Source organism: Dermacentor andersoni, chromosome 1, assembly GCF_023375885.2.
Source record: "Dermacentor andersoni chromosome 1, qqDerAnde1_hic_scaffold, whole genome shotgun sequence".
NCBI classification, from domain to species: Eukaryota; Metazoa; Arthropoda; class Arachnida; order Ixodida; family Ixodidae; genus Dermacentor; species Dermacentor andersoni.
In genome coordinates, this window is record NC_092814.1 from 263067531 (window position 1) to 263092409 (window position 24879).

At 46.8% G+C, this 24879-nt stretch overlaps 1 non-coding gene and 1 pseudogene across 1 annotated transcript; both read left to right on the top strand.

Annotated features, from left to right (window-relative positions):
• The first annotated feature begins 2772 nt into the window (after positions 1-2772).
• TRNAS-GCU (transfer RNA serine (anticodon GCU)) lies at positions 2773-2854 on the top strand. The gene has a single exon. It is a non-coding gene; the product is annotated as a tRNA-Ser (tRNA).
• A 5031-nt stretch (positions 2855-7885) lies between these two features.
• On the top strand, positions 7886-9071 carry LOC126548292 (uncharacterized; annotated as a pseudogene).
• The last annotated feature ends 15808 nt before the right edge of the window (positions 9072-24879 follow it).

Here is a 24879-nt window from a genome sequence, read left to right on the forward strand (position 1 = left end):
AATAAATTAAAATAAAGAAAAGCGAGGTGGCCGAGTGGGTGACACTTCCGGCCGCGAAAGCCTACGGACGTGTTTTTCATGTGTTCCAACGGGGCGGCGTTAGCGGCCCAGTTTAGCCGCGGAAACAGGGACGACATGGAAGATAGCCAGGACTACCAAGTGCTCCTGCCTCATTTGCCAAAAGGTCGTATTGTTTTGAATACAATTTTTTTTGCACGGTGACCTACGAGTAAGGCCGTACAGAGTTGAAGACTACCGGGATGCCCTTGGACGTTTGGAACTGCTGCCTGAGGTTGACGCCTTAGGAGCATTTCAGATGAATCATGTGTGGGCTGTTGCGTTCAAGAGCCATGAAAGCATGAAGAAGTTGTTGACTACGGGGAATATTACTGTGAAAGGTAGTAGACCCGAACTACCAAGATGTCCGAGTGAAAATCCATTGGGTCCTCCCTAACGTGACGAATGACGACATACGTGTGGCCTTTGAGCCATACGGCGAGGTTATGGAAACGACAAAGGAGCGCTGGCGTGTCCTTGGCATTTCTGAAAAAGGTACGACAACGCGCGTGCTGAACTTCAAGCTGAAGGCCGGGGTCACGACTGAAGATATTTCATATCAAGTACGTGTCGCTGGTGAGCCTGCTCTCGTAGCTATTCCAGGCAAGGCGCCACTTTACTGCGCTGCCAGGGTAAAGGGCATATCCGCCGCGACTGCCGGATCCCGCGATGCTCACGGTGCCGACGCTTCGGCCATGGCGAAAGCGAGTGCGTGCCCACGTACGCAAATATAACGGGCCACAGAAAAGACGCTGACATAATGGATAATATCATGGACGAGGCTGAAGCTGAAGAAGCAGCTACCACGGTGATGAAGGAATAAAAACCTGTGGAAACGCCTCCGGCAGCGGTACAACAGCGTGAGCCAGCTAGTGAAACAAAAACGTGTGAAAAAAATCCGGCCGGTGCAAATAGTGACGACGTGCACAACAAAATGAATGGAAAATGCCATCAAGGGAAATCTAGTGAAGCTATGGTGACGTCGCCAAATGAAACACCGACAGTGCAGTGTCAAACAATGGAAGGCGTTGTAGAGGCGTCGGCAAAGCGCATGCACAGCGACAGTGTCGGCGAAACGGACCATCTGAGTGGTGCAGGTGGCGGGGGGCCGCCTGTGAAAAGGGCGTTCACGAGACGAATGTCGTTAAAGCCGAAACAGAACATTCCTCCTGATAGACGCCCGGTGGATGAACCGACGGAATAAAGGCGGGGACTCGCTTCCCCTTGGTGATTGAGCAGGATGGGACCGAATAAGCGACGCCGCCTAGACGATGCTGTCCCGTCCAGCTACCGAACTTCGGTTGAGGAAGCAGGCGACGGGCAGCGAGTTCATCCTGACCCACTATTGCCACAACTGAGTGAAGACTCCACTGCATCCTTGCCTTCTGGGGTAAACACTGCCCGATCCGAGTGCTCTTCACAAATTAAGGACTAAAAACTTGCTCTTCCCTTACGTGTTGCCACTTTGAATGTAAGGGGATTGGCGACTAAGAAACGGCAAAATCAACTTAACCGGCTTTTTCTGGAAAATAACTTATACATAGTAGCCGTGCAAGAAAAAAAGATAGAAAGTGAGGAGCAAACGGATCGAATGGTGGGAACTTTTCGAAGGCACTTCAATGTTTGTGTTAGCCATGCGATAGGCACCTCCGGTGGTTGTGCAGTTTATATAAGGAACAACGTGGGCATTGAAGGTGAAGAAGTAGTTGCGTCAGAGGCGGGACGGTAGCTTGTTGTTGACTTTTCGTACTGCGCAAGGGAATGGCGTGTTATCTGTATATGTGCACCAAACGTCGATTATGAGCGTGTTGTTTTGTTTGAAGACGGAAAGCGGCAATCCCGGCATGTATATAAAAGCAATTCGTGAAGTGAAAGGCAAACTAGAAGTAATTGCAACCGAAAACTACAGAGCAGCCGTGATAAGGGCGCGAGCCTAAAAGATATGGTTGGGTGAAACGCCCAACAAGCGAGCGATGTGTGACGAAAGAAAATACGCGGCTCAAAACGAAATACGACAGATCAACTACCGTAACGAACAGACATCAGACAGGAGTAAAATTGAGCAGGCATTTGTCGAACATTACAGCGAATTATTTGCGAATAAAAGAGGCGATAAAACTGGGCTGAGAACCGAGGTTATTAAACTAATGCCTAAGCTCGATGAAGAATGTAAGACGCAATTTGAACAGCCAATAAGTATAGAGGAAGTGAAAAGTGCCATAAAAGAATTAACTACAGGAAAAACACCTGGGCCGGACGAAATAGGAGCAGCCTTTTACAAATATTCATTGAAGAAATCAGCCCAATTTTGCATAAAGTTATTAGCAAAGCCTATGAGGAAAAATGGTTACCGCCTTCCTTCCGTGCTGCCCATGTTGTTTTGATACCGAAGACAGATGATCCAACTAGACTGTTATCAGTAGGGTCCTATCGCCCAATAACTCTTACTAATGTGGACTGTAAGATCTATACCAAAATTTTAGCTAAACGTTTGCAAAGCGTTATTATGCTGCTCGTTGGACCGAACCAGACATGTGGAATAAAATGACGTTCGATATGTACAGTCGTGCTCATAAATTTGGAGACCATGCGAGCCCGTGGGTTCGAGTCCCACCCTCGTCGAACTTTTTGCGCATTTTGCCCCTGAAAAATACGCAGAGTTGATCGCGCAGATGCAGGATTGACTAAGATCTTACGAGGGGTACTTGACGTCCGGGCGAGGTGGCCGAGTGGTTAAGGCGATGGACTGCTAATCCATTGGGCTCTGCCCGCGTGGGTTCGAGTCCCACCCTCGTCGAACTTTTTATGCTTTTTGTCCCTGAAAAATACGCCGAGTTGGTGGCACACATGTAATGTTGATTGAGATCTTACGAGGGGTACCTGAGGTCCGGGCGAGGTGGCTGACATTCTACTTCCTGCCACCGAGCGTGACGGACGGCGAATCATGAGCTCCAGTGGAGCGGCGACAGCGGCCTTTGTTGGCCGCGGAAACAGGTGGAACAGCGATGACGACGCAGGCTATCAGATTATTTTGCCTCCACTGCCAAAGGGGCGCGTCGAGCTAAACACCGTGTTTTTGCACGGCGACGTGCGAGCTAGACCCTACAAAGTAGAAGATTTCCGGGACGCTCTTGGCCCAACAGGATTGCTGCCGGAAGTGGTTGCCCTGGGGGCCTACCAGATTAACCACGTCTGGGCTGTGACCATGAACACCGCGGACGCCACGAAAAGGATGCTGGAAGTCAAGGAGCTGAAGGTAAAGGGGCGGCGCTGCATCGTGGTCGACCCTCAGGACCAGCAGGTGCGGCTACGTCTTCATTGGTTAATACATGGTGTGGCCGATGAAGATGTAAGAACGGCATTGGCGGCTTTCGGTAAAGCCGTACAAGTCACCCGAGAGCGATGGCGCGTTCAGGATATCAACGACAAGGGGACGACTACCCGGTCCGTCTTGCTCAAGCTCAACAGCGGCGTGAAGGTGGAAGATCTCCCGCACCAAATTAGGGTCGCCGGTGAGCGGGCCCTAGTCGTCGTTCCTGGCAGGCCAATGCAGTGCTTGCGCTGTCAAGGCACTGGTCATGTACGACGAGACTGCAAGGTTCCCCGGTGCTCGCAATGCCGTCGGTTTGGACACGCCGAGGACCAGTGCGTACGTACATACGCCTCTATGACTGGGCCAGCCGAAGGCAATGACACAGCAAGGTTGGTAATGGATGCGGCCGAGGCCGAAGATGCGGCGAAAGGGGCAGGAGACCAGGCAACCCCATGTGCTGTAGGCGGTGTGCGTGCACCTGATGCGGGCGCGGGGACACCACCGGACAAGGAAAACTCTACGGAAGGTGTGGCAAAAAAGCCAGCAGAAGAGACCAAGGAAGAAAGCAAGAGCAGCCTAACGGAAGCTAGCGAGCAAATGAAGACAGCTGAGGACCAGTCGGCGCAGAACGACCCTATGAGCAGCAATGTCGGAGCCTCGGTCAAACGGCCTCTTGAGAAGGCTGCAGACAGCAGCGCAGCGACCCAAGGAAGTGGGGAAGACGCCTTCGAAGACGCCAACGGGCAGGCGCAGCAGCTACAAGCCACGACCGAACACCGCTAACGCAGACAAGAAGTCCGAGAAGAAGCCGCCACCGCTCTCCAGTGGTACCGGTCCACCGGACGGCTCCGGGGGCGTCTAGCTGTGTGCTAGGCGCTAAAGGTAAACACCATGCTCCGGGTCAAATCTTTTCACTAGACATATAATCATGGCTCCCAACCCGTCGCTTAGATTGGCCACGCTAAACGTTCGAGGTCTGGCCGCCAAGCGAAAGCAGAGGCAAGTGTGTAGGCTGCTGGTGGACTATGGCCTTGACGTGTTAGCCGTGGAAGAGACAAAAGTAGATGGTGATGAAGAGACCCGCAGCATGGTGCAGCGGGTTACGCCACGGTACTACGCGGTAGTGAGCCACGCCTTAGGGACGTCGGCGGGCTGCGTGCTGTTTGTTAGAAAATTACCCGGTATAACGGTGCAAGGTTTTTATTCATGTTCATCTGGTAGATTAGTTTTCTGTGATTTTGCTTTGCATGGAATTGAATGGCGGGTGGTATGTATTTATGCACCAAATGCGTTGGAGGAACGGGCTTTGTTTTTTTCCATGTTAAAAGAGTATATATCTTCTGAAAAGCAGATGGTGCTGTTAGGTGATTTTAATTGTGTTCTCAATGCCCGAGATCGGTCTAATAGAGGATTAAGTAGCGATAAATGTAGGGATGTTTTGAACGAGATAATTACTGAATGCGAATTAGCGGATGTGGCGGAATGTATGATAGGGACGCGAGATGTGCGTTTCACGCACTTTCAAGGAAACAGCCATGCGCGCTTAGATCGTATTTACTTGTTGCTTCAAGCAATACCAATGTGTAATAGTTACAGTGTATATCCTATTTCCTTCACTGATCATTGTCTGGTTAAATGTGACTTAGGAAGGAAGGAAAAAGGCGGCAGCTTCTCTTGGGAGCTGTGGAAAATGAATTCAAACTTAACTACTGACGAAAGTTTCGGAGAATATGTATCGGACTGCATCAAAAAAATTCTAATCAGCGGCGAGGGTGAATTAAAACATCGATGGGAAGAGTTTAAACAGTGCATTAAAATGAAAGCCATCGATCGTTGCGTCGCGATAATGCATGAAACCAAAAAGAAAGAGAAGGAACTGCGAATAATCATGGAAAAGCTGACAGAACTGGAGTGCCAAGAACAGGGAGCATACAAAAGCGACATACGGAATATTAAACAGAAACTTGAATTGCATGATGAGGAACGCTATCGCGGAGCAATAGTTCGTGCTCGAGCCGAATCCTTTGCGATAGGGGAGGCGCCCACAAAAAGGGCGCTCGGACTGGAAAAATCGCACGCTCGACGTAATCATATTGACGTGATCGAGGTGGGTGGTAACGAAGTTACAGATAATGATAGTATCGCACGTGCGTTTTTTGAACACTACGAAAATCTGTTCGCATTTAGGCAGGTGGACCTAGAACGGTTTAAGACGAACTTCTTGAAAAGAATGCCTCAACTGACTGAAGAAAAAAAAGTTGCATTAGAAACGCCGATAACTGTTTTTGAAGTGGAACGCGCAAGTGACAATTTGAATCCTGGCAAGTCACCGGGCCCTGATGGGCTGTGCGCTCTGTGGTACAAGCGGTTTAAAAAGGAATTGTCAGCAGTACTTGTAGCAATCTTTAATGAAGCGTACGATGGTAAGGCGTTACCGCGATCTTTCGGTCAATCACACACGGTGTTGATTCCGAAGACAGAGGATGTAGATAAGTTGAAAAGTGTAACATCATACAGACCAATAGCACTCACAAATGTAGACTATAAGATACTAATGAAAGTCTTAGCAGCTAGACTTCAGTCGGTTGTTAAAGACATAGTCGGCCCACACCAAACGTGTGGAATTAAGGGTCGCACTATTGCGACGAATGTTCACAAGATGCGCTCAGTTCTTGAATGTTGTGACTCCCTTGAAGCGTGTGTGGCCATACTTCAGTTTGATCTGGAGAAGGCATTTGATTGCGTAGCGCATGCTATTTTGTTTGCAATGTTGGAACACATTAATGTCGGATCCGTCACCGCGGATGGTGTAGCTCTGGCGTATCGGAACTGCTCTACCAGACTAATTATTAACAAAGAATTGGGGGCCCCCATTAAAGTGCAGCGTTCCGTGCGTCAAGGCTGTCCCATCAGTCCACTTTTGTTTTGTATATATATTGGAACCTTATGTTTGTTAATAATTGAAAATCTATCCGTGGTTTTCATTTACAATCTTCAGAGGTAAAACTGCTCGCATATGCCGATGATGTGGCGGTATGTTGTATTGACTACGAAGGTATTGAAGAAACCATTCGAAGTGTTAAATTTTTCAGCGACGTTACAGGAAGCCGAGTAAACTGGGGAAAGTGTCTGGGGTTTTGGCACGGCGTGTGGCCGTTCACCCCGGGCATTTTTGCCAATGTTGTATGGCAGAAAACGCCTGTGAAGTACCTTGGTGTGCCACTTGAGTTCTACAAAAATAATAATGACTACTGGCAGCAACAAGCAGAACTCTTACGCGAAAAGGCGAATGCTTGGAGGGCGAATTATCTCTCCATGTTCGCGAGGGCAACCGTGTGTAACATGTTTTTTGTGGCTAAACTGTGGTATGTTATACAAGTGATGCACTGTTCTAGGGTAAATGTGCAGAAACTTCATAGGGTTTTTGCGACCTTTGTGTGGGGATCGACGTGGGAAAGGTGCTGTCGCACAAATTTGTTCAGGAGTGTGAAGTGTGGGGGACTTGGACTGGCACACCTTTTTCTCAAACAATTAGTTAATAGATTTTTCTTTTTTCGCGAGGTCAGCGACCCATTTCTGCAAACGGTGTGCCAGGCCAGATTAGGGCGACTGCTACCTGAATATGTTATTAGCACGCAAGTCCTGACGGGGACGGCACAAGGTTATTTTCGGGAAGTAGTAGCGAGTGTGCGATTTTTGAGTGTGCGTTTTTCTAATGATTATTTATATTCTGTTAAAAAGAGGAAACTGTATAAAGACTTATGTGATATAGTGTTGCCAATCCCGTTGTACAGGGCGATATACAGTGCAGGCCTGGGTCAGAACGTACTCAAACGGGTTAAAAGAAAGCAAGTAGCACCAAGTGCAAAAACTTTCTTTCTCAAACTGCATACCGGAACTTTCCCTGTAAGAACCTCCTTAGAGGAGCGTGGGTTTTATATGCCATGGGGGTCTCACTGCATTATTTGCAAAAAGCCGGAAACGATCGACCATGTTTTCCTTCACTGTTGGGAAGCGGTGTTCTTCTGGGATGTGTTGCAGAGGACAATCAAAAAAGAACTCCCACTAGACACGCATGGAATTAGGTACCTTGCGATAGACAACGAAGAAGGAGTACCTTTCGATCTAATCATGCTGACAGGCCTGCACAGTATATGGCGCTCAAGAATGGCTGGCTTCTACTGTGAACCGGATGCAAGACCAGCGAGGCTGTACTTTCGAGAGAGCATTGCTCGGTTAGTAGAAGTGGAAAAAACAAAAGAATGTCTTTCTCCCTGGATAGCCAGGGTAGAACCCTTAGTCACACTAAGGGAATTTTAAGTGACAACGTCAGTCAGAACACGAGTGATGGCTTTTCGCTCAATGTGTTGACAAATTGTATTGTAACCCCGTCTTGACTTTTCATGTGTTGTAAGTGTATCGTTGTGTCAAAACCGGTAATAAAGAAGAAAAAAGAAAGGGCGAGGTGGCCGAGGATTTCACTTCCGTCTGTCGAAAAGAGCGGACGTGGTCATCATGTGCTCCGATGGGGCGGTGTTTGCGGCAATGAATAGCCGTGGTAACAGGAATGCGACACCTGCTGAACGTGAAGATTATGAGGTCATCTTGCCTACATTGCCTACAGGTCGTACAGTTTTGAATACCATATTTTTACATGCCGATATTCGGGCCAGGCCTTATCGAGTTGAAGACTTCAGGGATACGTTGGACCGTCTGGCATTGCTCCCTGAGGTGCTAGCCTTGGGGGCGTACCAGATGAGTCACGTATGGGCCGTCACCTTCAAGAATGCGGATGGCGTGAAGAAGGCTCTGACCATCGGTGAAATGAAGGTGAAAGGGTCGCCGCTGTGTTGTAGTTGACCCGGCGAACCAAGCCCTGCGCCTGAAGTTGCACTGGCTGCTTTTCAATGTTCCCGATGAAGATGTGCGTGCTGCACTAGCCATGTTCGGGACGGTAACAGATGTGAAAGAAAAGTGGCGTGTGAATGGCATCCACGAGAAAAGTACGACGACGCGGACGGTGAGCATTAAGCTCCATCCAGGCGTCAAGGTTGACGACCTCCCACACCAGCTTCGTGTTGGTGGGGAGCTGGCGCTGCTAATTGCGCCAGGAAGAGCACCAGTGTGTTTGCGCTGTCACACCGTGGGACATATACGACGCGACTGCCGTGTCCCTCGATGTGCTCGGTGCCGTCGTTTTGGGCACGACGAGAGTTCGTGTGTGAAGACGTACGCAAGTGTAACAGGACCAGTTGGAAAAACTGACGCAGCAGAGCTCGTCATGGACGAAGCCGACGCGGAAGAAGCTGCAGGAACGTCGAGTCAAGTGACTCAAAAGGAGATACGACCAGCAGACACGCCCTCGTATCCGCAAGAAAATAAACAGCAAGGAGAGCATAGCCTTGTAGAAAAGCCCGACGTGAGGGAAGTGCCTGAAAAGACAAGTGTGGGCGCAGAACATGGTGAACCTTCAAAGGATCCAGCGAGCCAACACACGGAAAGCATGGACGTCACGGTACAATCCACCGGAGGCGCAGTCGGCAAACGAGGACGCGAAGCCACAACGGACGAGGCGGACAGACAAGACGTCGTTGGATCTGTGGAACCACCAACGAAAACGGTGGTGACTCGACGCGCGTCATTGAAACCCAAGCCCAACGTTCCACCAGACAGAAAAGCGGTGTTGAAACCGTCAACGTAGCCGCGAGCGTTGACGCTCTGCGGTTCCTTAGGGACTACGTCGACGCACATCAACCATCGAATAAGGACAATGATTGGAGCCTTTTGCCGCGCAACGCAAGCCGAAGCTCGAGGACTGCAGGCATCAGGAATCGGTTTGCTTCTTGGAAATGAGCTGCGGGCTTTCTGGTGTGCCTGCGCTCACGAGGTATGCACCATGGCGTATATGCAATTTTAATATATGGCGAGAAATCTCAGCACAGCACTAAAAATTGCGACTATCAATGATCGAGGCTTAAATGCTAGAAAGAAACAATATCAGCTAAATTGCCTTTTCTTGGAGAACGACTTGGACGTAGTAGCTGTACAAGAGACGAAAATAGGTAGCGAGGAACAAACTGACCGCATGGTGCTGCCTTTCCGAGCAAGGTACGATGTTTGTGTTTCTCATGCTTTCGGCACGTCAGGCGGATGTGCCATTTTCATTAGAAACAATTTAGGAATAGTTGTTGAGACCGTGCTTGTGTGCCAAAGTGGTAGATTTGTTTTAGTGGATTTTTTTATGTCCGAGTCTTGCTGGCGAATAATCTGCCTATATGCGCCGAACGCCGAAAATGAACGTGACGTGTTTTTTGAACGGCTCGAGCAGTACCTGATGTGTGAAAGACAAATAATTATGCTTGGAGATTTTAATTGTGTTTGCTTAGTAGCTGATCGAGTGAAAAATGTCCCACTAAGGCATAAGAGTGCCTCACGCTTGATTGCAATGGTGCAAGATCATAATCTAGAAGATATAGGAAATATATTAACTAATGGGACGCAGCCAGTCTTTACACACTAGCAGCGTGCGAGCCACGCGAGACTGGATAGGGTATACGTTTCTTTGCATTTAGTAGCGGCGTGCCATAGTTATGCCGTTACACATGTGTCATTCAGCGACCATTGTTTGGTGTCGGTCACAATTGGGACGCATAAAGAGGCCTCGCGCTTTAATTGGAAAATGTGGCTATTTAATGACAAGCTGCTGCATAATGAATCATTTGTAGAGTGCGTAAAGGAAAAGTTCGAACAGCTATTGGCGAAACATGATGACGTGATACAACGGTGGGAGCTTTTTAAAGAAGAAATAAAGATATGTGCAATAGAAAAAGCGAGTGTAATGAAATACGAAGAAAGGAAAAAGGAGAAAGAAATACAACGAGAATTGGATTTTATGTACAGAGTGGAAGCCGATAAGCCTGGTACATTCACAAAGCAGATCAATGAACTTAAAAGCCGACTGGAGCTTATAGACGAAGATAAGTACAGAGGAGCGGCTATCCGAGCAAGAGCTGAAAAGCTGTGGCTCGGCGAAACGCCCACAAAGCGAGCCTTTGCAGATGAAAAGGCTTACGCTAGGCAAAACGTAATACGGAAAATAAGATATAAGAATGAAGTCACTGACGAGCGAGCAAAAATAGAGAGAGCGTTTTTAGAGCACTATAGCGAATTATTTCGAAGAAGTTGCGATGTTCCGGAAGAGTTCGAACGAGAGTTCCTTGCTAGCATGACAAAACTAGATGATGTTGACCTCGAATGTCTGGAAGAACCGATCAGCTCGAGGGAAGTCTCCTGGACCTGACGGGTTGGGAGCGGCCTTCTATAAGGCCTTCAAAAAAGATGTGAGCCTAATTTTGCATCAGGTAATTGCTAATGCATATAAACGAAAATATGCACCCCCGTCCTTTGGCCGGTCGCATATAGTGCTCATTCCCAAAACGGAAGACCCAGGGAAATTGCTGTCAGTAGGGTCTTACCGCCCAATAGCATTGACTAACGTTGATTATAAAATATTTACTAAAATCTTGGCAAAGAGGTTACAGCGAGTTATAACACGAATTGTAGGACCACATCAGACATGCGGAATCAAAGGTAGACCAATCTACACAAATATTCATGTTGCACGAACCATTCTAGAATGTTGCGATGCGTGGGGCGGGCATGTAGCAATGCTGCAGCTTGACCTACAAAAAGCGTTTGATCGTGTATCCCACAATATCCTTTTCGCAGTTCTTGATTATGTAAATGTTGGTTTGGTGCTTTTAGATGGAGTTAGGATGTGTTATGCTAACTGTACCGCTAATCTTATAATAAATAAGGAGGTAGGTGAGAGCTTTCACGTACGCTCAAGTGTGCGCCAAGAGTGCCCTTTAAGTCCTTTATTATTTGCGTTATACCTTGAGCCATTCCCGTACAAAAATGACTGTTGATTAACCATTGATATATTATTGGGGAATTGTTGAAACAACGGACTTCAACAAATTTTCAAAAGCAATTGAGTTCGCTCAAGACTTGCACAACAATATTACCGTTGAGTGTTCTCAATAAACAATTTATTGGGTAATTTGTGTTGATTTTGTAGTTGTTTTTTTGTTGTGCAGCAGTTGAGTCCCGTATCAATAATTAGGACTCGCATATGAAGACATACCAAAAATTAAAATGCGAAGCGTTCCAACCTCATTGCTGTCACTTTGCGGCAGGTAGGTTCTTCTTTCGCCTCGTTTTCATAAAAAGAAAATAATGCGTGACCGATGGGGTGGCATTGAACGTCGGCCGTCAAGCCCGGTGCTCTAACCATTAGGCCATGAACGCGCGCATGCTCCTCTCGTTCGAAAGCCAGTAAGTTCTGAAAGGCTTGGCGCGTGCGCAGCGTGCCACTTCCTCGTGCTGCGCTAACGCTGGCGCTTTCAAGCGCCTATCTCCGGGACTGCCCCACTTTCGTAGCCGTTTTCTCTCTGTAAAAACTGCAGCGTTAGACTAGTTTCATGACCGCCCAAGTTCATAACGATTTATTTCTTCGCCGGTGCACAAACGCCATCGTCGTTTTAACATACACTAGATGACATAGCAATTGGTACGATCCAAAATGAGCACGTTTCGGGGAGCAGAAGAATGCGAAGTTCACTCATAAACACGGCGACTACGCGCATATGGAGTTCCCCAAAAGTAGACACGGCGGCAGCGCGGCCGGCGATAAGACAGGCGCCGACACGCGACGACGCTACTACCTTCGAGCATCCGACGCGCTGTGGGAACCGTAGGATCCAGGCGGCGCACATGCTGCAAACATACACGTGAGAGATCTTCGAATTTCCTGCGACGCACCCTCCGTCCGGAAAGTAAATATAGCTTTTTTTATCCAACGGCCGTGGTACTAGAGATCAAACAACGAACACGCTTTGAGATCGCAGCGCGCAGCCGCTATAACCATTGACTTCAAAGAGCTTCTGATTCAGAAACAGCCGCAACAGTATCGCAGCTAATCGCTGTATCTGCGGCTGCTCCCGACTCTCGCCTTGCAAGAAGCATGCGATTTATTTGAACCTCGCCGAACTGGGGTGCGATCTTGTACGCGTTCCAATATAGAACGGAGGCGGTCCGTTCTATCGAGCCGCACACGATTGGTCAATTTGAACCGCGACGAATGCCATGACGTCAATTGTCACGTGAGCCGTGACGTCTTGCTGCACATAATCTTTCCGTGTCGTCTGCTAACGGACGAACGCCACGGAACGGACCGAGAGTCCGTCCGGAGCGATAGAACGGATTAGAACGGCTACCAGACGGCTTGGATTGGATTAGAACGTAAGTACTTGGGACAGTTAGCATCTTTCGTATCCGGTTCAATCCGATTCCGCGCTCCCAACAGTTGGAGAACATGGCGTTTTTCTCTGCCGTGCCTTTTCGTGTCGCCTGTGCGGCTGGTGCAGTCGCGCAGAGACGACGACCCGAGGTAGATGATGCATTTAAAGAGTTGACGGAAGAAGAGTTCCGGCAGTATTTTCGTCTGTCCAAACGAACAGTGCGTAGCTTGTGCGACGAGCTGCACCCTATCATTGGATGCCAGCGAGCCAGTGGCCTTTCCACAGAAAGGAAAGTGTTGTGCGCGCTGCGATTCTTCGGCACCGGAAGCTTCCAGAGGAGCGTTGGTCGCGAGGAACACGTAGGCATGGCACAGTCGGCCGTGAGCAGCACCATTCACGAGGTGACAGAGGCCATCATTTCCGTGTCTTCCCGGCGAAAGTTGGGACTCAGCCCGGCTGACACGACGAGCTTCATGTCGAGGAAGGGTTATTACGCCCTAAACGTCATGGTCGTAAGTACCGTTGGAATGTTTTACTTCAAACTGTGGTTGCCATTTTTACTCGCCCATAGTTGCAATTGTTCAGTTTAATGCCCAAGCTGGCATAACAAGTATTTTAACGATTAAAAGAGGACATGCGGGGAACTGTTTACGAGCTCGTTGAAATCTGACATGGGAGTAATGATGAGTGCCATGTGTTGTGCATAGTCAGTCTGCCGTTCGAAAATTGTTTTAAATGGGCAGCAGTCATAGCAGAAATGGATACACTGTAGGGAAGACACGATGGAAGCATTTTGAACACGGAAGTACTTACAACCATTGCATGGGCAGGCTTTGGCTCGTATGGGGGTTCTTGCGCAATATCGGGCCTCGAGTTTTCATTTAGCTATCAATTAGTGCGAACCATAGGCGTCCACACAAGGGGGGGGGTGCATTGCCCCCCCCCCCAATTGCAAGACCCTGTGCACGCCTATGGCTGAAACAGTCTGCTACTTGTACCCGCGTACGTGTATTCTTTTGTGCATATGAATGGCAAAACGGATTTCGAGCATATCTGCAGCGCTATTTTGTATTGCTCCCCATTGCAGGTGTGCAACGCGGAACTTCGCATTCTTGTTGTGGACCCCCGGTTCCCTGGTTCGTGCCATGACTCTTGGGTGTGGCAGCATAACCCACTGCGTGCACGCCTAGCCGCGCAACTGCAGCCTGGCGAGTATCTGCTTGGTTAGTATTCGTAATGCGTACCCCTAACTAGGGCAGAGCACTCAGCTGTCACTTTCTGTAATAGGAGACTCAGGCTATCCTCTCGAGCCATGGCTGCTTGTTCCAGTACCTGGCAGCCATGCCGGCACCACCTCTGAAGGCCACTACAACCAGGAGCACGCATCCATGCGCAATGTTGTGGAGAGATGTATCGGGGTGTTGAAAAGCAAGTTCCGCTGCTTGCAGCGCTTTCGGACACTGCTATACAGCCCCGATAGAGCAGCGCGAATTATTTATGCATGCGTTGCTCTCCATAACATTGCCTTGGACGCGGGCGACTGGACATTGGACGATTATGGTGGGGAAGTGCCACCAGCTGAGGAGCCAGGAGACATCCAGGTGCTGGCACCACACGACGTGTTCCTCAGAGGAAGGCAGCAGTGCAGCGCCGTTGTCAACCTTTTCTGAAGGACACAGGAATGGCGAGTTTTCATAATACATAATTTATTTATACAAAGTGCCGTGCCCTTAGGCTATCACAGGGCTGTGTTTGTACAGCGGAAAATACATTAAAAATTTTGTATACACAACAAGTGCACCTCCATACGGATGGTCAATGTTCCAAATCCACACATCCGACAGATTATGATAATTTAAACACAGACGAAGTACACTTCGTTTCGCCAAAAACGAAAAATTATAGACCGATCAGCTTACTGTCAGTTGCCTACAAACTATTTACTAAGGTAATTGCAAATAGAATCAGGAGCACCTTAGACTTCCGTCAACCAAAGGACCAGGCAGAATTGCGTAAAGGCTACTCAACAATAGACCATATTCACACAATCAATCAGGTGATAGAAAAATGTGCGGAATATAACCAACCTTTATATATTGCTTTCATTGATTACGAGAAAGCGTTTGATTCAGTCGAAACCTCAGCAGTCATGGAGGCATTACGGAATCGGGGTGTAGACGAGCTGTATGTAAAAATACTGAAAGACATGTATAGCGGCTCCACAGCCACCGTAGTCCTCCATAAAGAAAGCAACAAAATCCCAATAAAGAAAGGCGTCAGGCAGAGAGATACGATCTCTCGATGCTATTCACAGCGTGTTTACAGGAGGTATTCAGAGACCTGGATTGGGAAGAATTGGGGATAAGAGTTAATGGAGAATACCTTAGTAACTTGCGATTCGCTGATGATATTGCCTTGCTTATTAACTCAGGGGACCAACTGCAATGCATGCGCACTGACCTGGAGAGGCAAAGCCGAAGGGTGGGTCTAAAAATTAATGTGCAGAAAACTAAAGTAATGTTTAACAGTCTCGGAAGGTAACAGCAGTTTACGATAGGTAGTGAGGCACTGGAAGTGGTAAGGGAATACATGTACTTGGGACAGGTAGTGACTGCGGATCCGGATCATGAGACTGAAATAATCAGAAGAATAAGAATGGGCTGGGGTGCGTTTGGCAGGCATTCTGAGATCATGAACAGCAGGTTGCCATTATCCCTCAAGAGAAAAGTTTATAACAGCTGTGTCTTACCAGTACTCATGTACGGGGCAGAAACCTGGAGGATTACGAAAAGAGTTCTACTTAAATTGACGACGACGCAACGAGCTATAGAAAGAAGAATGATAGGTGTAACGTTAAGGGATAAGAAAAGAGCAGATTGGGTGAGGGAACAAATGTGAATTAATGATATCTTAGTTGAAATCAAGAAAAAGAAATGGGCATGGGCAGGACACGTAATGAGGACGGAAGATAACCGATGGTCATTAAGAGTTACGGAATGCATTCCAAGGGAAGGAAAGCGTAGCAGGGGGCGGTAGAAAGTTAGATGGGCGGATGAGATTAAGAAGTTAGCAGGGACAACATGGCCACAATTAGTACATGACCGGAGTAGTTGGAGAACTATGGGAGGCCTTTGCCCTGCAGTGGGCATAACCAGGCTCATGATGATGATGAATGCGGATTCAAACACAAACAAAATGTAACGCCGAGTGTAGTGACAGCATTACACTCGTCACATCATGTCCAAATGGGTAGATGTAAATTAACGTAAAAGCGCAAAAAATAGATAGGTCAACTTTATCACACTCTATGATGACAAGTACATCACAAACCTTGTAGTACAACATGCTTCAGGTAGCAAAGCATGTGACAACATTGCAACATCAGCATCACACAATTCGTTTTCACCACGGCATGTAAAACTTGCAGTTACATTTACGTGACCTTGCAAGAAAGTATGACTATCCCAGGTATGTCCATTCCCTTGTCAGTGTTATGAGTCACTGACTAGAAGCATTCATTTCTCGGCAGCAATTGTAGTGCGATGCTAAACAACGGGTGAATCATAATTGTAAAAAGGTGAGTGCACTTGCCAGCTGTGATGAAAGATGTTACATAAAACATGAATAATTGGCTCTACAATCTCACAGCACCCAGAAAGTGTCACGCGTGAAAGATATTCTTGCAATGACTCCCTTGGAACGAAGACTAGAGGAAACCAATCACTGGTGTGGTGCAATGATGATGGTCATTTTCATTTGTGAAACTATGCAACTTAAAGAGTGACTAGTTTGGTGCTTTGAAAAAAAGACGACATTGTAGTCGTTGCACCTTAGCCTCACTGTGCCGGAATGAAAATATCACAGTGCAAACACTATGCGGTAACGCTTCATAATGAGTGCAGTAAGCTACAACACAGTGAAGCAATATAAATATCGCAGTACAAAACCCATACACAGAAATCGACAACTATTTGTAACGATTCCAGTGTGAATGACTAGGCGCCTTCGAAATGTGCAAATAAATAGAAAGAGGCAAATACAACAGAACAAAAATGGGTGCGCGCATTGCACCTCTCAACCAAAAAAATCCTCCTCTATTACTCAAAGGAAACTCAAACAATAAATAAACAAAACAAACGGAACTGGTGAAACAAATGAATAAAATGATAAATTAATTCCTCTCTTGCTGCAGGTGAGCAGCGATGTCTTGCGCTATGGCGCGCACCTGCTCCAGGATCCCCTCCTGGGCTGCTGCCGTCCGCTCTGCCGCGACAGCGAGGCGGGTTGTGGAGGCCTCGATTCTGCGCAGCACCTGGAATGAATAATCATGGTGGAACTGTTCGCATCAGTTGCTGATTACTCGCAACCAGCTCACGGCTGCAAGCTGCTGTTGTGAAGAATTGCAACGTGCACAACGATTCCCTCTCTGCTGAAGAGCCACTGGCCTGATGGCATCCTTTGGCAGTGTCAAGCGGCGTACAAGCTATACCCTCTTCGTTTGGATAGACAAAGACCTGCTGGAACTACTCTTCCATCATCTATTCTAATGCATCTCTCACCACCAAAAAGCCCATTTCAGGGCTAACCAACCTTTCGTCCGGCACCTGATCGTTGGCAAGACACGTTACCGAGCCCTCTATACAACGCATATTTCTTGTTTACATCCCAAGCTGATTTGTTTTTCAGATTCATGATTTACTTGTAACAAAGCATAAATAATATTTATGTCCTTCATGTAAAATGACACCAAAGGGCCTACCAACCTGCAGCACCTCGTCGCCCTGTTCCAGGCTGCGGGCGCACTGCGACGACATCGTCGTCAGGGTATCCACCCGTCGCGGTCGCTGTCGACGTGGTGGCCGAACAGGGCGCTGCAACACTGAAAGCATACAGCATTTTCTACAGTTGCACTGCATTTTATGGTACGAATGAAAGTGGCTATGGTCATGTTATGGCTTATTGGGCTAGTTCAATAAAATACAAGAGCTCATTTTATTTAACAGCTTGAGGATCAATAACTTACCAGGTGCAGCGGCCACCCATTCGGCAGGCGACGCGCCGCGCGGTGGATCCTCTGCCGCTGTAGAGTAAACACATTAAATGTTTACCAACTGCACACACACTTGGCGATAATTAAAACACTAATTCCTCTGATGCTTACGTGTCGCTGTGCTCACGCCCGCAGCCTCGTCTTGGACGACGACTTCCATAGCGCAGGTGGGGACCTCAGCCTGCCGGAAAATGTCATAAGCGTGGCTATTCGTTACAATGCCTAGGTTACACGTTTTCGTACTAATTTGCGAAAATATTGTGCGATTATTGAGTGCTTAATGATCCCATGTGTTACCGTCCTCGTGCACTTCCGTGAAGGCATTCTAATTCTGTGTTAATCACTTAACCCCCCTTTTCCCGAAAACGCAGCCAACTGAGATTCTAGTTGATTAACCTACCTGCTTTTCCATTCCCTCCTACGCTATTTTCCTGTTCACCAACGGTGTCGCGTTCTGCTAAAGGTACCACTTACAGATAATGACAAACTCTAAACCGGCACCATTCAGGAACCCATGATATTACGGCGGCAGTGTGCTTACCTCTTGGTAGGAGAGGTCGGTCACGCCGTGGAGGCGGACCGTCCCGCTGAGCTGCAGCACTCGGCCATGAAAGCCATGTAGCCGCCGCCCTCCTGTGCTTCTGAAAATACACGCCAATGTCGAAGGACAAATCGCCCAGGCCATTGGACGGTCACTCACCTTTGTTCTTAAGTAATTGCGGCAGCGTTGCGGTGGGCCTCGAACACTCTTGCCACTGCTCGGTCGCGACGGGGCCTTGCGTGTTCAGCTGGTCGGCTAGCTGCTGCCACAGCCGTCGGCGGTCGCCAGCAGTGAAGCGCGGCCCCAGCTCGCTGGATCTTATAGCCAGCTGGGGATGCTGTTGCATGAAGGCGACCGCCGTCTCCTTCTGCGCCTCCGACACGCGCGGCCCCTTCGCCGGTGCTTCGACGTTAAGCGCCATGGCTTCAACTGAACGACTAAACCAACCGCTTCAAAATTCGCGCCGTGTGCGTGAAACGGGGTGGTAGCTAGCGCCATCACTAAACGTTTCGCAAAACTGCGACACCACCTAGCGCCATTTGAAGACATTAACCGCAATATTTTGTTTCAGTCGTTTTGCATTCCAAATTGAATCTTTGAAAAGCAACACCAACATATTTTGCTACTCACTCATAATAGCAAAATATTTCTCAACATGTTGCAAACGCTTCTCAATATATTATACGGTCCCCAAGCAGACGTCAAAAGCGTGACGCAGGCTTCCACTTCGCTCATTGGCTGTTTGCTTCCTCTCGTTCTCGCGAACACTGCGGACCGCCTATTTCGTGACCTTTAGAACGGAGGCGGTCCGTTCTATTTTGGAACGCGTACAAGATCGCGCCCCTGTTGTCCGCAGGACAGGTCCCGTATGTTCGGTTAAATCGAAGAACACCAAAGGGAAATGAAAGAAATACAGGTAGCGGACTCTTATCATACCTTACTTGTCACCTCGTCATCTGCAAAGGTGCAATAAACCATTCTAGTACCATTACTTTTGTAAAGATAATAAAATTAGTAGTAATTATTACTTCTAGATGGCGCTACCAACGTCAAGGTAGCGTTCGGGTGTGTGTGTGTGTGTGTGTGTGTGCGCGCGCGGTTGCAATCGTTGTAGCTTTGTTTTATGCACACTTTTTCAACAGTACACATCGTTACCGCTAGTTTCGTAGTCACATTTCTTGGTCGAAGTATTTATTGTTTACGCTACAAATTAGGTTGTTCTTAAAAATTTATGAAGGTTAGTTGATGAAAAATTATTGCTAATTAATTAGCGGTTTTTAAGTGCCGTTATTTTGTGTTTGAAAGGTTTTGATAACTGAATACGATAGTGAAGCTGTGAACGGCTTTCGGACTCCGTTAGTTGGGTGCCGTTGCGTGGTGGTTCACGCATCGTGCTTTTTGATGAAAGTGTTTTTTTCTTTTCGGTCATCAAGACGCACATTTTAGTGAAATGCTTTAACGAAGATAAGTGAGACGTTTATCCGTTGAAGTCGTTGGCTGACTCAGCTACTAGTCTTCGACTGATGTGCGAGCCTGGCTGTTTTGATGAGTTGCGCGGCAGAGGTCATGATGCCTGTTGGAAAGAAGGCACCCCGAAACAGTCGCAGCCGAACTTCTGCAGATAGGTAAATAATCTCGTTTTCTTGGGCACATAGCCTTTTTCTATTTTGACATTGACAAGCGTGAGATGTTCATCACACCGTTCACTTTCTTCAAGCAAACCGTATGCCCCGGAGCGAAAGCGCGCTATACGCATTTCGTAACTATGGCGGCCGCCGTGGCAATTTGGGGCTTGAGGTCGTGGATACGATCCCTGCGGCGGCCGCATGCCAAAGGAGCGAAATGCAGAAAAGCTCGTGCATTGTGCATTGTATGCACGTAAAAATTTCCAGGAAGTCAAAATTAATACGGAGTCTCCAACTACAACCTGCCTCATAATCAGATCGTTGGTTTCGCACGTAGGACATCATAATTATTTTTTTCAATCCGTAGTGGCTCATCGTATACCGTACGGTTAGTGTGATCACCTTTTGTGCCGTAGCGGTTAAGCGCGCCTCGATTTAGGTTGCGCCTAATGATGCGGCGCACCGCAAAATATATTTCGCCTCTTTGGGATTTGCGGAGAACGGCCAACCGATTAGTCACAGCTTCCGCGCGGTGACTGTACACGGATACACAGCGCAAATGAACAGAGGTGTGGTGACGACTTCGGCAAAGAACACAGCCGCCGACGGGGTCGCCTTATCGCCTATCACCGCCAAAACTACCGCAGTAACCATCTTTATCTAGCGCGGCGCGTTTCTGTTGAAGGCGTACTGTACAATTTCAATTGGCGATAACCGAAACATGCCACCGTTTTCTGCTGCCCCTTTGAGCTGGGCCGATACGAATGTGCGATGCTTGCAGTAGCGAAAGGAGCGCCACTCGCGCGTTGTCGCCTCGAGCACCGTTTGCGCGGTGAAGAATGACGCGTGCATGAAGCTAGCTCACTGCGCAGACGCTACCGCGCAAAACGCGCAAGGGCGTGTACGCGACGTTCTGCACACAAATCGCGTGGGATGATCGGAGACACGCCGGAGCGGCTAGCGTCAAAGAAACGGTGCATGTTCTCACTTGTACACGCACGCTCACCGCTCGCATCGCTCTCGGCGTATCTTTAGGCCATTCCTGCTGCTGGACTTCTACCCAAAGATTCGATATCTGCTTGGGATCGGCTATGCACCGTCGCGTGGTCTTCGGTTCTGTGAGAGAGCCGGGAATATTTCTCCGCGCTGTGAAACATCGCTGTGCGTGCCTTAGCTAATATTTACCGTAGCAACCTATTTCTTCCTTTTCTAGAAAGCACTCGTAAAGAGTCGCAAATTTTTACTTGCCAGTATAGTATGTACTTCTATTTTGTGCGTAGTTATGTGCAGTGTGTGGCAGATTCTGAATCCGCGCAGTCTCATTTTGTGTCCGCATTCCCTTCTCGCAGGTTACGCATGTAGCAAATGCCCAGATGCTAAAGTGTTCTACGTCAAGAGCAGCTTGGCGTCATGCAAGAGACACCTGTTGATATGTGGCTGATTCACTAGCAAGCTCGCTTCTCTGTTGCCACTCTCCATCAAGTGGGATTTTTAACAATTTTTTCTGCTACTGTCGTGTACTAGCTGCCGCGCATGGACGCTGGGAAGGCTTTCGATTTGCTCTGGCTTGTAGTAGTAAAGGATGGGCTACCTTTTGAGGGGAGGTATTTCCTTTTGCTTGCGAGAATGTTTACCAGCCTAACCAGGTGATACGTGCATACTGGAAACAGCAGCGCGAACAGAGACGGACGACGAAATAAGTAGGAGCACACACGAGCGCAAGTTCAACTAAGCTTATTTTTGAAGACAGAGGTATTAAAGACACTGGTCAACTTGACAAAGGTAAAGAGCCGTGCATGCGTGGAAGAAACAGCCACGAGCGACAAGAAAAAAATATGAAAAAGCCATGTCATGTAGAATAAACGTGCGTGAAAAACGAGAACTAGCGGACAAATCTATCGAAAAAGTGAAATATTTGTTCGATGAGTGACACTACCCAACGAGAAATACTCTTGAGAACTGCAAGTCTTTCCCACTAACGGCAACAGATAACTTGCTTATGTATTTGTTTCGTTTGTGATCAATAAATATTGCTGCTGGAACTCCTCTGGTGTTGACGTATAGAGCAGAAAGAACGGTTGTTTCATCACAAAGACCAGAGCACAAGGGGACTTATGGAAGAATTATTTATTGATCACGAAGAAAAATTCATAAGCAAGATTTCTGTGACTCTAAGTGGGAAATAGTTGCTGCATTATTTCTCGTTAATATCACTTACAGGACAAACCTTTCAGTTTTCATGTGTTTTTTTTTGTTTTTGACGCATATGTTTGTTCTACAGGACATGTCTTTCGGTCCTTTATTGTTGTGCCGGGCTGTTTCTCCTGCACATCCATGGCTTTTTCTTTGTGAAGTTGGCCAATTTGTTTAAAATATTTGTCTTCACGAATAAACTTCTAGTTGAGTCAGTGTTAATGTGTGTTCCTACCTTAATTCATCCTTCTCGTTTCTGTTTGTGTGGTTGTCAAATGTACACCGAATTGGCGAAGTGTCCATATAATTTATACATGAAATATTTGCGCTGTTTATTTCAGGAAGAACGCTATAGGGTCTTATCTTCTCTGTTTTTCACACTGATGTACATTTTTCTAGTTCAACTTCAAGGAGTCCCCTGAGGAAGCCAATAAGAGTGATGGTAACTTCATTTGTGTAAGATTTTAGAATTTCATCCAGTCAAGGCATGACATGTCACATGCCTGTAGGTATGCAAGTATTTGTACTTTTTAAACATACTAAGTTCTAGTTTTCGGTTCTCATGACGCTGCTTTGTACTGTGCTGCATTCTCCAGGCGCAGGAACCTTCTTTTATGCCGTCACTGCATGGGTTCTTTTTGTATATATTGGAGAAACAATTGTCTTGAGCTTAAATATGCATGTATATCACTTGTAATTTTTTTTCAACACGGGTGCTGTATCTCCCTCTGTCTTTCTTACAGCTTTGTCCCAATTTTTATGCAACTTTTATGTATTTTATGCAATAAAATTCTGGTAGCATTTTAATAATATTTTACCTGCGCAATTGAGGTCATTGGTTTTTCGTATACACATTTATTTGCGTTTTTCACTGTCTCACCAATCTGGCTGTCCAGTCATTCAAACCTTTTCCCATCCTTTATGACTATTTCTGGGCTACTTGATACTGCAAGTGCAGGTTACCATCTATTTGGCTCTGGAATTGTGTTAGCCGTGTGTTACTACCAATTTTCTGTGCTAAATAATTATTTAAACCACTTAGTTGCTGGGTATAGTGAATAAGGCCCCAAAAAGTGCTCTAATTAGCTTTGTGCAAGTCCAGAAAAATTAACTGAAAATGAGCTCACTAAATTGAGGAAATACCACCAACAAACTCTTCTGTACCTCAATTTAACATATACAAATGGTGTACTGTTCTTGCAAACCTGGCTCGTCAGAAACATGATTCAGGTGTTAGCCATGCCCGACAACTTTCTAAATGATGTCTCATCAATTAATAGCTAAGTTGAGTGATGTTATTTTATAAAATAATTGGGCAACCTGAAAATATATGCATCTCGAAGACAAAAAGCTCAGACAAGTCTACTTTGGTACTTCATTAAATTTTAGTCGCGATGAAAGACGTGTGCTAAAGCTTGTATATATTTACGTGAAGTCATTTGTTTCAAGTCTGTTATTTTGCCTTCTCACAGTCAGCCGTAACTTTTCCTGTGATGGGTTAGTGTGCGAAACATGTTAATATAACGCATTCAGATGTCTTGTGTGTATCCACACGCAAGCAGCTTCAAGTGTTCATGTGTTCAAAGTTCGTTGTTACAAAGGTATGCTTAAGCCCGGCCTTTTGAGTCGCTTTGCCTTCTAGTCATAAACTTAAGTCGAAAGTAAAGACCACAATGATCGTTTTGATTTAATTCATATGTATAGGTTTTTTCAGATGTATTTACACTGCTAGAGTGCTGTAGGTACGAGCCTATGTCTCCAGGTTCGATGTACTGGTGCCTTATGTACTGTAATAATGTTTCACGTGCACGCATCTTTAGTGTAAATAAAGGTACTTCAAGTTGGACCAGTATCTGCTTTGATTTTGTTTGTGTTTGGGAAAGTTATGAGCAGGCACCGGGGCATGCAAGTGTGAACAGCAAAGAAATTTCAATATATGAATAAAAACCCACTAGCCCAACAAAACGTCAATCATATTTCACTGGCGACTTCTGAAATCTCAATGCCATCTCAACTGTGCCACAATGTGCTTTTCAATGCTGGGGCAATAATAACTCAACAACAGGTCAACAGAACTACCACAACGTTAGTTCAACGCACAATCAATGGTAACTCAACAACCATTCAACAAAATGAACACAACGAGCCGTCTAAGCACAAAGGACTTTCAATGGTAACTTAACAATTATTCAACATTCAGGTACCCAATGGTGTTTCAATTAAATTTCAGTGGCCAATATTCAAGACCACTCAACAGTTAGCCCAACAATTCTCCAACAAAATTTCCACAATTCCTCAATAAAAAACTCAATATTGACCAATAATAATTCAATGCCTTCTCAATAATTTTTTTTGTACGGGTTCTGCAGAAAAATAATTTATAACAACAGTATTATAGGTTTTCGTTTGCAGTCAGCGGAAGTAAAACTGGTAACATATGCGGATGATATTGCTTTGTTCTGTAGCCATAAGGAAAGCGTCGGGACCGCGGTAACGGATGTCTTATCGTTCTGTAAGATGACGGGTAGCGTCATAAACTTTGATAAGTGCCTGGGAATATGGCATGGAACATGGGAAAACACCCCACCTATTTTTGTCAATGTGAAGTGGACCGTTGCGCCGACAACGTATCTTGGGGTGCCGCTTGAACACTACAAGGAGACTGCGGGATTCTGGGAAGACGAAACAAACAAAGTGCACGAAAAAAACAGTTAAATGGGGTGGCCGTAGTCTTTCAATGTTTGCCCGCGCGACGGTCTGCAATTTATTCGCCGTTGCAAAAGTGTGCTATGTATTGC